Genomic DNA, 16,479 nt, shown 5'->3' on the forward strand with positions numbered 1-16,479 from the left:
TCAGAGTATTTGTCTTAGAGATGAAGGCTTTTTCAGCGTCTGCTAGAAGCTAAGAAATGCAGCAGTGTGGCCTAGTGGATAGAGCACAGGCCTGAGGATCAGAAGGACCTGGATTCTAATCCCAGCTCTACCACATCTGCTATGTGACCTTGGGAAAGTCACTTCACTTCTCTGCGCCTCAGTTGCCTCATCTGTAAAATGGGAATTAAGACTGTAAATCCCATGTGGGTCAGAGATGTGCCCAATCTGATTAACTTGTCTCTACCCCAGTCTTAGAACAAGTGCTTGGCACATAGTAAGCACTCTACAAGTACTACTGTTGTTACTATTATTTTAAAAATAGAAATTAGCCAATAAAGTGAAGGCCAAGCTTCTTAGCCAATCAGGCAGGTATTTATTGAGCACCTACTACATGCCAAGCACTGTACTGAGCACTTTGGAGAGTTCTGTAGAGTTAGAAGATAAAGTCCTTGCCCCAGCCCTTTAGAATAGGAGAGAGGAGTGGGATGGGTCAAGAAAAATACCTTTTCTTCCATCCATCCCCTCTCTCCCACTGGGAAGGGTTCCAACCAAAAGTATTTATCAAACACTTACTCTGTGCAGAGCACTGTACTAAGTGTTTGGAAGAATATCGTAATGCACCTTGTCTTCCTGGGCCTTGGCAGTTCTCATATGGACCAGGGCACTGGGCAGAGGAACTAGAGTTTGGGTGCATATATCAGTAATTTTATTTATTTATATTGATGTCTGTCTCCCCACCTCATGAGTGTGAGCTCGTTGTGGGCAGGGATTGTCACTCTTTATTGCTGTATTGTACTTTCCCAAGCACTTAGTACAGGGCTCTGCACACAGTAAGTGCTTAATAAATACAGTTGAATAAATAGATGAGTGAATGAACTTCTATTTCCTAATGGCACGTGGCAGGGCGCTGTTATATTCAAATTAAAGTTTTGATTTGTCTTCTCCCAAAGTCTTGGATTGCAGGCATTGTCTCTGCTTTATAAAGTTTTGATATTTTTCCATCACTTCCCTCCAGGGGCAAAGCAAGTAATCATGGCTTGAGCTCCTCAAGGGCAGGGATCATATTTTCTGACTGTGTTGACCCCTTGCAGGTGCTTAGTACAGTGTTCTACCCACAGGAAGTGCTCAACAAATAGGATCGATTGACAAGCTTGGTTGAAAGGGAGAATGGGAGAGGTAGTGGGTAGGTATGATCTTCATTCCAGATTCAGGAAAGTATAAAGTGTCAGCTAGAGAGCAGTATGTCCCAGTGGAAAGAGCCCAAGACCGGGAGTCAAGTGTGTGTGACCTAGGCAAGTCGTTTGAGTCCTCCACGCCTCAGTTTCTTCATCTGTGAAAGTAAGGTTAAATAACTGCTTTCCCTTGGGCTATGTGGCCATTACTGGAAAGGGACTGGATCTGATCAGGTTGGGCCAGACGAACCACAGTGCTTGGGCTATTTAGTATGCACTGAACAAATCCCACAATTCTTACCGTGACTCTCAATTGAACCGATATTTCGGAGAAGCATTTTCCAGGAAGGACCAGTGAAGATCGGGAAGGGAAATTTGATGCGCCGTCATTGAAGAACACCCAAACTCAGTTTGCCCAGGTCAGAATTCCTTGGTTGGAGCCTCTCTGCATTATTCATTCAATTCAGTCATATTTATGGAGAGCTTACTGCATGCAGAGCACTGTACTAAGCGCTTGGGAAGGTACAATACAACAATAAACACTGCCATTCCCTGCCTACACCGGAGTCTCGGTTTGCCTGTTCGGGACGCAAGCTGAGAATTGATGATGAAAGAGATTGTGAGAGAGGGAAAAAGGGGAAAATCCAAATGCCCACGATGGTGGTCGTGAGGTAAAAGGATCTAGGGTCTGAATCTTTGGCATTTTTCCTTTCCTTTTAGAGGATTCCCCAAGGCAGGGGAATCAATCCATCAGTGAGCAGAACGATATTAATTGAGTGCTTACCGTTTGCAGAGCACTGTATTAACCACTACAGGCTTAGAGTCTAGACGAGGGGGCTTCTAGATCCACAGTTGGGAGCTTTTCTTAAAACAGCTGTTGCCTTGTGGGGTTTTCGGAGGGAAAGAGGTGGCTGAGCTGATGGGGAGCTATGACGTGCAGAATGAGAACCAGCCTGGCCTAGTGGGTAAAAGTCTGGGGGTCAGGAGACACCCCCCCCCCCCCGTTTCACTGTTCTAATCCCCCGCTTCACTGTTTGCTGTGTGACTGTAGGCAAGTCACCAAGTTCTCTGTGCCTCTGTGCCTCCTTTGTAAAATGGAGATTCAGTGCCTATTCTTTCCTCCCTGTAGACTGTGAGTTCTGTGTGAAACAGGGACTGTTTCCTATCTGCAGATCTTGTATTTTACCGCAGTGCTTAGTACAGTGCTTGTTGTGTAGTAAGCACTTAACAAATACCACAGTTGTTGGTATTTTCAATGCCTTAGTTCCTCATCTGTAAAATGGAGATGAACTACCCACTCTCCCTTCTCCTTAGACTGTGAGCCTCATGTGGAACGGGGATTGTGTCCAATCTGATGATCCAGTACCTCCATAAGTGACACATAGCAAGGGCTCAACAGGTCCCACAATCATTATTTATCATTATTACATTTAAAAGATCTGCTTCCAGTTTACCCAAGCCATTTTAAAATTCACCTGGAGGGGTGGGGGATTAGATCTGAGACCTTGGGGCATTTGATATTCATCCTACCCCAGCCCCTCAGTGCTAGAGCACTGTTCCAGGCTAGCCTTCCTGCGAGGACCCAACGTCTCTGCTCAGGACTCTGCTCCGGGCCAAAGGAAGCAATCAGTAGTCAGTGAATCATATTTATTGAGCACTTGCTGTGTGCAGAGCACTGTATTAAGTGCTTAGAAAAGTGCACTAAAACAATATAACAGACAAGTTCCCTGCCCACAGTGATCTTACAGTATAGAAGGGAAGACAGACATTAATAGAAATAAAGAAGTTACAGATAAAGCACTAATACCACTGGGTCATCAGGAATCATGACTGTCAACTCTGTTGTCCTTTCCCAATCACTTAGTCCAGCACTGTGCACACAGTAAGTGCTCCATAAATACCGGTCAGTTGTATTTATTGAGTGCTTACTGTGTGCAGAACACTGTACTAAGTGCATGGGAGTGTACACTATAACAGACGCATTCCCTTCCCACAGTGAGCTTACAGTCTAGAGGGGGAGACAGATATTAATATGAATAAATACAATTACAGGTATGTACTTAAGTGCTTTGAAGCTGGGAGAGGAGATGAATAAAGGGAGCAAGTCAGGGCGATGCAGAAGGGAGTGGGAAAAGAGGAAAGGAGGGCTTAGTCAGGAAGGCCTCTTGGAGGAGATGTGCCCTCAATAAGGCTTTAAAGTGGGGCAGAATAATTGTCGGATATGAGGAGGGAGGGCTTTCCAGGCCAGGGGTAGGGTGTGGGTGAGAGGTAGGCAGCAAGATAGACGAGATGGAAGCACACTGAAGAGGTTGTCAGTAGAGGAACAAATGTATGGTTTGGGATGTAGTCTGAGAGTAGCGAGGTGAGAAAGGAGGGGGCAAGGTGATTGAGTTCTTTAAAACTGATAGTAAAGAGTTTTTGTTTGAAGTGGAGATGGATGGGTAACCCCTGGAGTTTCTTGAGGAGTGGGGAAACATGGCCTGAATATTTTTGTAGAAAAATAATCCATAGATCAATTTTTGCTTGCCCTCCGCCTCGCTGGCTGCAGGACGTAGGACACCGCTGCCCCTTTAGGTAGAATTCCCAGTTTGGTCCCAAGGGACAAAAGGGCAAGTGCAGGGAAGAGCTGGTAATGTCAGGGTGAAAGCCACAGCAGGGCTGTTATAGACCATCACTGCCCTTTCAGCCTGGGGGCTTCCTTGCCTCTTGTTCCCTCCCTTCCACCTGTTCTGACTCCGGCTCCATTTTCCTAGCTGGCTACTCAGGAATGGGGAAAACATTCCAGAAGCAGAGTGAGCCAGTGGATAGAGTCCAGGCTTGGGAGCCAGAGGACCTGAGTTATAATCCTGGCTTCTCCATTTGCCTGCTGTCTGACCTTGGGCAAGTCACTTCTTTTCTTAGGGCCTCAGTTTACTCAAGTGCAAAGTGGAGATTCAGTACCTATTCTCCCTCCCTCAATAATAATAATAATGTGATAATAATAATTGTGGCATTTAAGTGCTTACTGTGTGCCAGACACTGCACTAAGCACTGGGATGGATTCAAGCAAATCAGGTTGGACACAGTCTCTAAGAGGGGGCTCACAGACTTAATATTTCCATTTTACAGATGAGGGAATGGAGGAACAGTGAAGTGAAGTGATTTGCCCAAGGCCATACAGCAGACAAGTGGCAGAGCCTGGATTAGAACCAGGTCCTTCTGTTTCACAGGCCTGTGCTCTATCCACTTGGCCATGTTGCTCCTGGGAGCCTTATGTGGGACGGGGTCTTTATCCGGTGTGATTACCTTGAATCTAACCGTCACTTAGAACAGTGCTTGACACATAGTAAGCACTTAACAAATACTATAGAAATAAAGGAAAAAGAGAAATCAATCATAGAGATGAAAGAATCCTCCCGTTCTGAGGCTATTTCCCTCTCCCCTGCAAAAAATCATGCTCTGAACCCCACCTTTGGGCTAATGAGGAGCATTAACAAAGTCCATTGCGAGCTTTCAAGATCCTCAGAGGAACAGAGACATCTTTGCCTCATGGTCTGATCCCTGGCCCCTATTCAAAGCCAAGTGCCTCCAATTAATCCTGCTGCTGATGGAGAAAGATTCTTGGGAAATGAGTCGAGCCTCTCCAGGGCGGGTGGACCAGTACGGCGGGATTAAGGGTGAATGGGCTGGGCTTTTAGACTAGGGGGGCGGCCACTGCCTCTTCAGATCCTTCTTTGCCAACTACCCGCCTCCCCCCATCCCGTCAGCTGAATGGCTGGGCCTCCGGTAGAGGGCAAAGGTCACCCTTTCCTGAACAAAGCTAGCGGAGACGGACTGTGGCTTGCATTGAGAAGTCCTGAAGAACAACCAGCTCTTTGGAGCACTGAGAGATTCATGTCTCTCTTGGTTTGGTAATTCCTCGGGTTGGCCGGGCAGCTTCCATTTCTCTTTCTCTTTGTCTTTCCATTTGAGAAGCAGCATGGCCTGGTGGATAGAGTCCAGGGTAGGGAGTCAGAAGGTCCTCAGTTCTAATCTCATCTCCTTCCCTTGTCTGCTGTGTGACCTATGGCAAGTCACTTCACTTCTCTGTACCTCAGTTACCTCATCTGGAAAACGAGGTTTAAGATTGTGAACCCCATTTGGGCCAGGGACTGTGTCCAACCCGATTTCCTTGTATCCACCCCGGTGCTTAGTACAGTGCCTGGCACATAGTAAGCACTTAACAATACCACAATTATTATGATTGTTATCCTCTTTGATTTAAGGGGAGCGAAGTTAGTTTTTCCAAAGTTTCTGTAATCAGTTAGTGGGAATTACTGATTGGAACGCTGTGCTAAGTGCTTGGAAGAGTGCAGTAGAGGATGAAGATTCGATCCTTGAGCTAAAGGAGCTCACTGCTTGCAGAACACTGTACTAATCATGGGGCTCATTAATCAGATATTTATTGAGCAGTTGCTATGTGCAGAGGACTGTACTAAGTAAGTGCTTGGGAGACCCCCTCCGCTTCATCTCTTTGAGTCTTGTATTAATGCTAACAGGCATCGGGGAGCCTAGATCAAACCAGGCCTCTGCCAGCCTGGCATCTCTCACTCTTGGGTTTTTGTGTCTGAAATGACCAGAAGGAGAGCGGGGAGAGGGAGATGGTCCTGTTATTCCAGGATTGCGAGTTTGGCTGTATGGACTTGCCATCAGCTCCGGGTGCACTCTCACTTGTGCACCCAAGGCAATTCTGTATCTGTCAACTTGCAACCCCTAGTATTTTAGCATTTACTCCTCTGAGTATCCATTTTGCCTTCCTAATCATAATTGAGACATTTAAATACCTGTTGCTATATGCCAAGTATTGTGCATGGCACTGGGGTAGATGCAAGATCATCAGATCAGACACAGTCCCTGTTCTACTCTCTTAAGAGGGAGAGAGAAAAGGGATTCTATCCCCTTTTTACAGTGAGGAAACTAAGGCACAAAGAGGTTATGCAGTTTGCACAAAGTCACACAGCATGTAAGTAGCAGAGCTAGGATTGGGATTTGAGTCTCTGGACTACAAGTCCTGTGCTTTTCCACCAGGACACACCACTTCCCTTTTAACTGTTCTCCCACCCCTACTAGAGTGTAAGTCCCTTGAGGACAGGGATCAGAGCTTCGAACTCTATTATACTCTCCCAAGTACTTAGTACAGTGCTCCACATAGAGTAAGGGCTCAATAAATATGATTAGTTGATGGGTTGATTTGTCCTTTTACTACCCTCCTAAATGTCTCTACCATTCTTTAGACTCCCTTGTAGAATGGGTACTCCACAAACTGTTACCACTAAGTAGTAGTTAGTTAGGAAGCAGCATGGCGTAGTGGCTGGAGCACGGGCCTGGGAGTCAGAAGGTCATGAGTTCTAATCCTGACTCCACCACTTATCTGCTGTGGGACCCTGGGCTTCACTTCACTTCACTTCTCCGAACCTCAGTTACCTCATTTGTAAAATGGGGATTGAGACTGTGAGCCCCGTGTAGGACAGGGACAGCGTCCAACCTGATTTGCTTGTATCCACCCCAGTGCTTAGTACAGTGCCTGGCACATAGTAAGCGCTTAGTGAATACCATAAATATTATTAGTTATTATTATTAGTAGCGGTGGTAGTAGTAGCAGGAACAGCAGCAGTATCTTTTCTTGATCCCCTACTCCCACTGTACTAGGCACTAGGGAAGTTCAGAAGAATTAAGTTCTGTGTTCCTTGTCCTCAAGGAGCTTAGCCTCTAATTGGGAAGACAGATTTATTGGCAGCTAGAGTGGCTGAAGTAAATAAGTTAGTACCCATATATTCATGAATACTGAGGACTGAAATAAGTTCATAAATGCAAGAATTGGCTGAGAAGGAGATATGGCTCAGGGTGCTGGGAAATGAATCACATAGGTAAACTACATTTTCATGGGTTTAGGTTTACAGAGGTCTGAGCTGGGAAGCAGCACAATAGGTGTGATACCAGGAAGGTTTTAACATTCTGATGTGACTTTTCTGGGTTTTAGTACATTATTAAAAAGCTCAGTCTTCTCCCTGCAGTCAGTCACACCTGGGGTTAAGGGGTGTTGGAAGGGTCAACTGTATGTGGTAGAAAGAACCAGGAAGGATTAGAGGTGAGATTTGTGCAGGGAAGTGACACATTTTTAGTTCTAGAGCTGAGTGGCTATCATGTAGATTCCCTTTCCTGCTGGGAGGTGGGGTTTGGGTGAGGTGGGAGGGGGCTGTGAGGAGTAGTATAATAAAAATAACAATAATAATAATAGTGACATTCAGTAAGCTCTTACAATGTGCCGAGCACTGCACTGGGGGACCAATAGATTGATTGGAAAGTGCATGTTTTTAGGAGTCAGGCAATCTAAGTTCTAATCCCAGTTCTCCCATTTGCCTTCCAGTGACTTTGGGTAAGTCACTTAACCTCTCTGAGCCTCAACTTCCTCACCTGTAAAATGGGAATACGATCCTTCCCTCCCACACTGTGAGTCTTCTTTGAGACAGGGAGTTTAATCTGATTATCTTTCATCTTCCCTAGCACTAAGCACAGTGCTTGGCACATAGGAAGACCTTACTAAATACCTACATCATCATTATTATTATTATTATTTTTATTATTAGATGAGGGCCAAACTAACTCACTCTTCTCTCTCACTTCCATCCTCTCTTTACATCTCTTTTTCTCTTTCCCTCTCTCTTTCCTTTATTCCTGATATTCTCTTTCCCGCCCTTCTCAGCAGAAGGTGAGTCAGGTGTGATGTACCCTCTGTCTTAAGTAGCAATTTATATAGTAATCTGGGAACAGAACAACATCAAATTTCCTGGGGTAATGGTTTTCATTTCCAAAAGCCTACAAGACTCTGTGGTAGTAGTATTAGGACTGTACTAAGCTCTGGGATAAATACAAGCTAATCAGGTTGGACCCCATCTTTGTCCCACATGGGGCTCACAGTATTAACCTCCATTTTACAAATGAGGTAACTGAGACCCAGAGAAGTGAAGTGACTTGCCCAAGAGCACACAGCCAACAAGTGTCGGGGCCGGGATTAGAAGTGAGATCCTTCTGGACTCCCAGGTCTGGGCTCTATCCATCAGGCCACGCCACTCTGCCACATCTGGTAATGGGGAACTTGTGCTGTCAAGTCGTCTCCGACCCATAGCGACACCATGGACATATCTCTCTCAGAATGCCCCACCTCCTTCTGCAATCATTCCAGTAGTGTATCCTTAGAGTTTTCTTGGTAAAAATCCAGAAGTGGTTTACCATTGTCTCCTTCCATGCAGTAAACTTGAGTCTCTGCTCTCGACTCTCTCCCATGCGACTGTTGCCCAGCACTGGGGAGTTTTGACTTGTAGCAGTTTCCCTGCCACTCACTAGCCACTGCCCAAACTAGGAATGGAATGGACAGGCCTCTGCTTGACTCTCCCTCCCGTAGTCGAGGCTGGTAGAGTACTGGAAACTCTCCAGGTGCGACCCTGAGAGAGGGAATGGGAAACTTAGCTCATGAGAAAGGCTTTTGCCAACTGTGTAAATATTCTTTGCCTGGGAAAAGCTGAGAAGCAACATGGCCGAATGGAAAGAGCACAGGGCCGGGAGTCAGAAGACCTGGATTATAATCCAGCGCTGCCACTTGCCTGCTATATGACCTTGGGCCTCAGCTTCTTCACCTGTAAAAAGGAAACTTAATATGTGTTATCCTTTCCCCTTAGACTCTGAACCCTGTATGGAATAGGGATTACATCTGGCCACATTTTATTGATATCAACTCCACAGCCTAGTTTGGTGCTTATTAATAATGATCGTGATATTCATTAAGCATTTACTGTGTGCTAAGTAAGCACCATGCTAAATGATGGAGTAGATATTAGATAATCTGATTGGACACAGCCCCTGCCCCACCTGGGGGAAATGGCACCTAGTAAGTAACAAACACCAATATTATTATCATTATTGTAACTCATCACCAGCAGTCTGAATGCCTAAATATGTGTGGAGTGGGGTGGTGACAGAGGTTTGAGCCTAGAATGCTACAACATGTAGGGGAAAAGGGTGTTTGAAACCTACTTTGTTGCATCTGGGGGAATGAGGCATCTATCTGTGGGTGGTCAATCTGGGAATTGAGACTTGCTCTCCCAAAGAAGATTCTGGGTAATAGCCATACCCCCCAATCCTGGCCCCCAACAACCCCATTCTTCGCCTATGAGATGCAGGATCAGTTAGCTACACCCCCAAATGCTCCCATTGCCTATTTGGGAGATCATCTAGAGGTGTTGACTGTTGTCTTTGTGGCATCATGGGGTGCACCTGCATAGAGCCCCAGATTGCTATTTGCAAGTAGGACCCCAGAGATATGATTATTAATACCAATATTAATAATAATGGTATTTGTTAAGCACTTACTATGTGCCAGGCACAGTACTAAGCACTGGGGTAGATACAAGGTATTCAGGTTGGATACAGTTCCTGTCATATGTGGGGCTTACAGTCTTAATCCTCATTTTATGGATGAAGTAACTGAAGCACAGAGAAGTGAAGCAACTTGCCCAGGGCCACACAGCAGACAAGTGGTGGGTACGGAATTAGAACCCATGACCGTCTGACTCCCAGGCCTGTACTCTAGCCACTAGGCCAGGCTGCTTCCCCTGTTAGATTGGAAACTCCCAGTGGGCAAGAAACCTGTGTCTTGCTGCTGTGATACTCTTCCAAGTGCCTCATACATTGCTCTGCAATCAGTCTATCAACCAATGATATTTACCAAGCACATGGGAGTCCCTCATCACATACTGTGGAGGAAGAGCCTGTGCCATCCCTTTGAGAGAATATTTGCCCTTAAACAGTTCTTTCTCTCAGGGCACTTTGACCTGGAATTATTTGATTTACTGATTTCTCTCCCTTCCCCCATCCCAAGCACAAACACCCATTCCACTCCCATCAGATGTTTCAACTCCGAATGGCCCAAATTCTGCTATATCCATTTTGAGCTGCTTTCTTCTCCATTCCTCACCCAGCTTTCAGTCGTCGTGACAGCTTAATTTCCCACGTAAAGCTGCCGACGCCATAAGAATGCTTGGCCTGGTGAAGGAATTTCAGCGATTGAACCTTTATCTGTGGTTTCCAGTTCTACCTAACAAATCTGTTTTTGATTGTCTGACAGGACTTACCTCTGGTACTACTATCGGTCACTGTTCAGTTATTCTTTTGATTTTCACAGCTTTTCCTCCGTAGTTTTCATTTCCATGTATTTGCCTGAAGGTGATTGCCAGGAAAGTGTTTTCTTTCCTTTCTGGGAAACCATTTCTCACCAGTTTGGCTTTCCCTTCACTGCCTGTCTACCCACTGTTGTTTTCGGGCCGATTTAATTTCAAACTTGCCAGGTATTCCTTCATTCGGAGGGATAGCCTATTCCCTGACTTTCAAAAAATTTGCCTGTGTTCACAGCTTTCAAGCTTTTTAACTGTTGGGTGACCTTGGGCAAGTCAGAGAAGCACCATGACTAGGTGGAGAGAGCATGGGCCTGGGAGTCAGAAGGTCATGGATTCTAATCCTGGCTCTGCCATTTGTCTGCTGAGTGACCTCACTTCTCTGGGCCTCAGTGACCTCATCTGTAAAATGGGGATTGAGATTGTGAGCCCCATGTGGGACAGGAACTGTGTCCCACTTGTTTTGCTTGTATAATAATAATAATAATTGCAGTATTTGTTAAGCGTTTACTGGGTGCAGTGAAGTGACTTGCTTAAGGTTACACAGCAGACAAGTGGCAGAGCCAGGATTAGAACTCACAACCACCCCAGCATTTAGTACAGTGCCTGGCACAAAGTAAGTGCTTAACAAATACCACAATTATATCTAAGCTCTCTGTCCCTCAGTTTCCTCATCTATAAAATGGGGTTGAGGCCTCCCTCTTATATTATACTTGGATTTGTTCCCTTTATCTGCCCCTCCTTCAGCCCCCCAGCACTTATGTATATATATATCTGTAATTTATTTATAGTAATGTCTGTCTCCCCCTCTGGACTGTAACTTCATTGTGGGCAGGGATTGTATCTACCAACTTTGTTATGTTGTACCCTTCCAAGCATTTAGTACAGTGCACTGCACATAGTAAGCGCTCAATAAATACAATTGGGTGTTGATTGTGAGCCCCATGTGGGGCAGGAGCTGTGTCCAATCAGATGACCTGTCCAACCCAGTGCTTTGCACAACACACCAGGCGTGAGGTAAACACTTAGTAAATGCCACCACTATATTTTATTAATAGCTTAATTAGTAAGAGTCATTTGTTCCCCATAGAGGGAGTGTTTCTCTTCTTTTCTTCATAGCGATTGAGATTCTTAAAAAGCCCTGTGCATTCCAGCCAGGTTGGAGTCATTATTTATTCCATTCTTTTCTTTCATTATTAATAGGAAACATTCTTTTGAGTTTGCATGTTGAAAGGATATTTTTCCCCCATTCTCATCTCCCTTGACTGCTTTAATGTATGTTTTTTGGCTGCTGTTATTAATCAATCAAAGAATCATATTTATTGAGCATTTACTATGTGCAGAGCACTGTACTAAGTACTTGGGAGAGTACAAAACAACAGAATTAACAGACACCTGCCCAAAAACAAGTTTACTGTCTTATACTCTGCCATTTCCCCTGTCATTTGTTTTAATATCTGTCTCCCTTTCTAGATTGTAAGCACCAGTCGTTTAGACTGTGAGCCAGTTGTTGGGCAGGGACTGTCTCTATCTGTTGCCGAATTGTACATTCCAAGTGCTTAGTACAGTATTCTGCACATAGTAAGGGCTCAATAAATACGATTGAATGAATGGGCAAGGATCATGACTACTGACTCTCTTGTATTCTCCCAAGCACCAAGTACAGTGCTCTGCACATGGTAAGCACTCTAGAAATACCATTAATTGATTAATCCGGAGCTGCAGTGTCATGTGTGCAGTGCTATTTTCTCTCCCTATTCCACATCTCATTTCCAGAAATTCCACTTGGCAATGATTTGGGGTGGTTATATTGGATATCTTGACAGCCTATCCATTACATCATAATTATGTTCCTTTTACTCTTTTCCTTCTCTCTTTTGGATTTTAGTATTCCTCTTATTTGCTCTAATTCACCATCTTGATCCTTAATGTTCTCTAGAATGTACACTCATTGTGGGCAGAGAATATGTCTGTTTATAATTGTAGCGTACTTTTCCAAGCGTTTACTACAGTGCTCTTCACACAAGTAAGCTCTCAAGAAATCTGATTGACTGACTCCAGCCTTCTTTTCTGGAGCTTCTTTTCTGGCCTTTGTACTACTGTATTCTGGATTTCTTCCTAGGCGTTATGTATATTGTAACCAGAAAATAGAGTATCTACCCCTACCTCGAGAATTCAAGAAGTGTAGAGAGTCATCTGGATCAGTTGGGACGTGGGCAGCCTGAACTGTCCTTGAGCATTTGAATTGAGTAGATAATTTGGAAGCAGCATAGCTTAATGGAAAGACCCCAAGCCTGGAAGTCAGAGGACCTGGGTTCTACTCTTGGCTGCGCCACTCTTCAACTGTGCGTCCTTTGGCAAGTCACATAGCATCTCTGTGCCTCAGTTACTTCATTTGCAAAATGAGGATTAAATCCTTCTTCCTCCAACATAGACTGTGAGCCCCATGTGTAGGTTAGGGACTGTGTCCAACCTGATGATCTTCAATCTTTCCCAGCACTTACTATAGTGCCTAGTACATTGTAAGCACTTACTAAGGACCATTAAAAAATATTTTCCAGCTCTTCCTTGACCTCTGGGAAGGCCTGGTTTTACAGAATAGAATCCAACTTGCTTCTGCCTGTGGATGGTTTACAATTTTGGGGGAGGTTTCATCTCTGTTAGATCTGTTCACTGGAAAGGGACCTGGGAGTTTGTGAGTTGCTGTTCTAATTCTGCTTCTGGGATAACCCACAACCAAAAAGCTTCACTTCTGGGAGTCCATATTTTCTAGAAGCAGGGTGTCCTAGTGGAGTGAGTACAGGCTTGAGTTCTGGGTTGTAATGCTGACTCTGCCACTTGCCTGCTGTGTGACCTTAAGCAAGTCACTTAATTTCTGGGCGCCTCAGTTTCCTCATCTGTAAAATGGGGATTAAATTTCCAGTTCTCTCTCCCTTATGAACCCCATGTGGGACAGGGATTGCATCTGATCTAATTATCTTGCACCTACCACAGTGCTTGGCATATAGTAAGCACCTAAATGCCACTATTATTATTATGATTATTCTCTCACGTTTCTCCTTCTCTGGAGGATTGGGAAAATTGATCAGTCTTGGCAAATACTACATGAGAACTTTTTTGCGGAAGCTTTCTCTGACTTTCTCTTTAGTATGTAAGCTCCTTGTGGGCAGGGAAAGTGTCTTGGGCTTCAGTTGTCCTTTCTCTGGTGCTTAGAACAGAGTATTGTGCCTAGTTGATGCTTGATCCATCTGTGGTATTTATTGAGCACTTACTCTTTGCAGAGTACTGTACTAAGGGCTTGGGAGAGTACAGTACAACAGAGCTGATAGATGTGTTCCCTGTCTACAGTGAGCTTATGGTGTAGAGGGGGAAACAAATATAATCTCTTGATGGTCCAACGGGAGTCAGGAGACCTAGATCTAATCCCAGCTCTCTCTCTGGCTTAATGTGTGACCATGGCAAATCACTAAACCTCTCTGAGCATCAGTTTCCTCATCTGGATGATGTAGATAAGATATTACATTATAAATTATTTATTCATATTAGTGTCTGTCTTCTCCTCTAGACCGTAAACTTGTTTGGGCAGAAAACGTGTCTGCTAATCCTGTTGTACTCTTTCAAGTGCTTAGAACAGTGCTCTGTATGTAGTAAGCACTGATTGATTGACCATAAATGCTCTCCCAACCTCTTAAGACTGTAAGCCTCAGGAAGGCAGGAACTGTGTCTCATCTGAGTGTTATGTTTCTATTGCAGGAGCAAACATAGCTCTTGGTATATAATAATAATAACCATATTTGTTATGCACTTACTATGTGCCAAGCACTGTTCTAAGTGCTGGGCAGATACATGGTAATTAGGTTGTTCCACGTGGGGCTCAGTCAATCATCATTTTACAGATGAGGTAACTGAGGCACAGAGAAGTTAAGTGACTTGCCCAAGGTCACACAGCAGACAAGTGGTAGAGCCAAGATTGGAATCCGTGTTCTCTGACTCCCAAGCCTGTGCTCTTTTCATTAAACCACACTCCTTCTCTATATAGTAATACCTAATCCATACCATAATAATAATAAAAGAAGTGGATTTCGATTCTGTGCAGTTAGAGAACCCCCACCCCAAAATTAGCATGGATAGTCTAGATTTATCTATTTTGGCTTGATACATAATAATAATAATGATATTTATTAAATGCTTACCGTGTGCCAAGCACCATGCTAGATTCCAGCTAATCAGAATGGACTTGGTTCCTGTCCTAGAGTTTGCAGTCTAGGAGGGAGGGAAAAGAGAGACCTTATCCTATTTTACAGATGAGAAAACTGTGGCTCAGAGAAGTTAATTGATTTGGCCAAGGTCACACAGCAGGAAAGCAGCAGAGCTGGAAAGAGAACCCACTATCCTGCTTCCAAGTTATTTGTTTGTTCTTTCCAGTAGGCCACATGGCGTCTCCCGCTGCCGGTCAGACATCTCCTCCATCCCTTCCTTTCTGTTGATATTGTACTTTTCCACAGGTCAGTTAAGGTGGCAGTAAAGGCGTGTTTGTTGACTTGGTGGGTTGAAATTTTTTTCCCCTCCCTTGGTTTGGGTTTGCTTTTTGCTGTGCATGGTTTGGTGCTTTGTTTAGTTTCCATATTCTTCCCTCTAGAATTCAGGTTTGGATTTATTGTCCCCTCATACCTAGGAGCACAAAGCCCCTGTAGTTTAGATGCTGCCAGTACTGTGACTTGCAGGGGCACCATGACTTGCTAGAGCACTTTGACCTGCAGTGGCACCTTGGCCTGCAGTGGCACTGTGACCTGCAGTGACAATGTGACCTGCAGTGACACTGTGATCTGCAGCATTTGGAGGTATTGGCAAACAAACTAAGGAAAGAAGCGCAACTTGAATTTGAGTGTAAGGAGTTAGGAGCGAGAATGAAACAAAAATACCATTTTGGAGATCTCTGTGATGAAACATAGTTGTTCTAGACTCTGTTTTGCCTTAAGCACCTGCTCGATTATTTTTATAATTATGGCATTTATTAAGTGACTATTGCCAGTAGGGATAGTTAGATATCAGAGTTGGAGATAAGGACCCAGTCCCTACCCCATATGGAACTCATAACCCATCCTTCCCACCATTTTACAGATGTGGAACTAAGGCCTAGAAAAGTTGTGACTTTCTCAAAATCATATAAGACACTGGTGGCAGAGCTGGGACTAAAACCCACGTCTCTTGATTCTTGATCCTATGCCCCTTCCCCCAGGCCATCCTGCCTTCTGTCACAAAATCTTGAAGGGAGGGAATCTTATTTTGGAGCAGTAGTAATATTAGTAGTAATAATATTTATTAAGTTCTTACTATGTGCAGAACACTGTACTAAGCACTAGGAAAGAGTGCAAAGGTAGGAATTGGGCTGTATTTTGAAATATTCAAGGTCTTGTTCAATATATCCAGCAGAAATATGAATAAAGATTTGAGTTGAGTATTTTGCCAGCCCCTACCCACAAACACACACACAAACTCTCCAACCAGCCTCCCATCATTTTTCCTCTCCACAAAGCAGGATATTTATACATTTTGAATGCCAGCTGAAATGCAAACGTGGTAGATGTTCAAGAAATCGGGAGTTTGTGATATTTTTTGATCACCTGTGGTGTGCAGTGGAGTTAGCAAACACAATCCCTGCGCTCAAGGAGCTTCCAGTCAAACAGGGGTCAAAGATACTTAAATACATTCCAGGTAAGCAGGAAGCAATGCAGTAGAGACGTACCTAATTGCTTTGGAGTGGCAGGGTTAGAGGAAGGGGCGAATCCCAAGGGCACTTGGCTATGGCACCAATTTCCGTGTGTGTTGCCATTCCCCTCTCAGTGGATGGAGATTCCGGGTAGCGAACTGTGAGAAAGGGGTGTGAGCTGAGGGTTTCCAGATGTAGACAGCAAAGGCCCAGAGAGGCCAAATGGGAGATGGGCTGAGTAGGTATGGCCCTTCAGGGGTTCTTGTCTCCCAGCGTCCTGCTTTGTGCCCAGGTGGAATTTGGGAGGCCCTAGCGGTAATCTGCAGGGGGATGGCAAGGGAACCCTTCCCCAGGATTTCAAAGGTCGGGAACACTGCCAAGGCAACAGCCT

General features: G+C 44.6%; 1 protein-coding gene and 1 non-coding gene across 2 annotated transcripts in view; one reads left to right on the forward strand and one right to left on the reverse strand.

The window, feature by feature from the left end:
• The window catches only part of MN1 (MN1 proto-oncogene, transcriptional regulator), a 67,461-nt gene that overhangs the window by 36,517 nt on the left and 14,465 nt on the right, over positions 1-16,479 (forward strand). The window lies entirely within an intron of this gene.
• Positions 8,526-8,663, reverse strand: LOC114806276. Its single transcript, XR_003754311.1, has one exon. It is a non-coding gene; the product is annotated as a small nucleolar RNA SNORA7 (small nucleolar RNA).

Source organism: Ornithorhynchus anatinus, chromosome 21 (assembly GCF_004115215.2).
Source record: "Ornithorhynchus anatinus isolate Pmale09 chromosome 21, mOrnAna1.pri.v4, whole genome shotgun sequence".
Lineage (NCBI taxonomy): Eukaryota > Metazoa > Chordata > Mammalia > Monotremata > Ornithorhynchidae > Ornithorhynchus > Ornithorhynchus anatinus.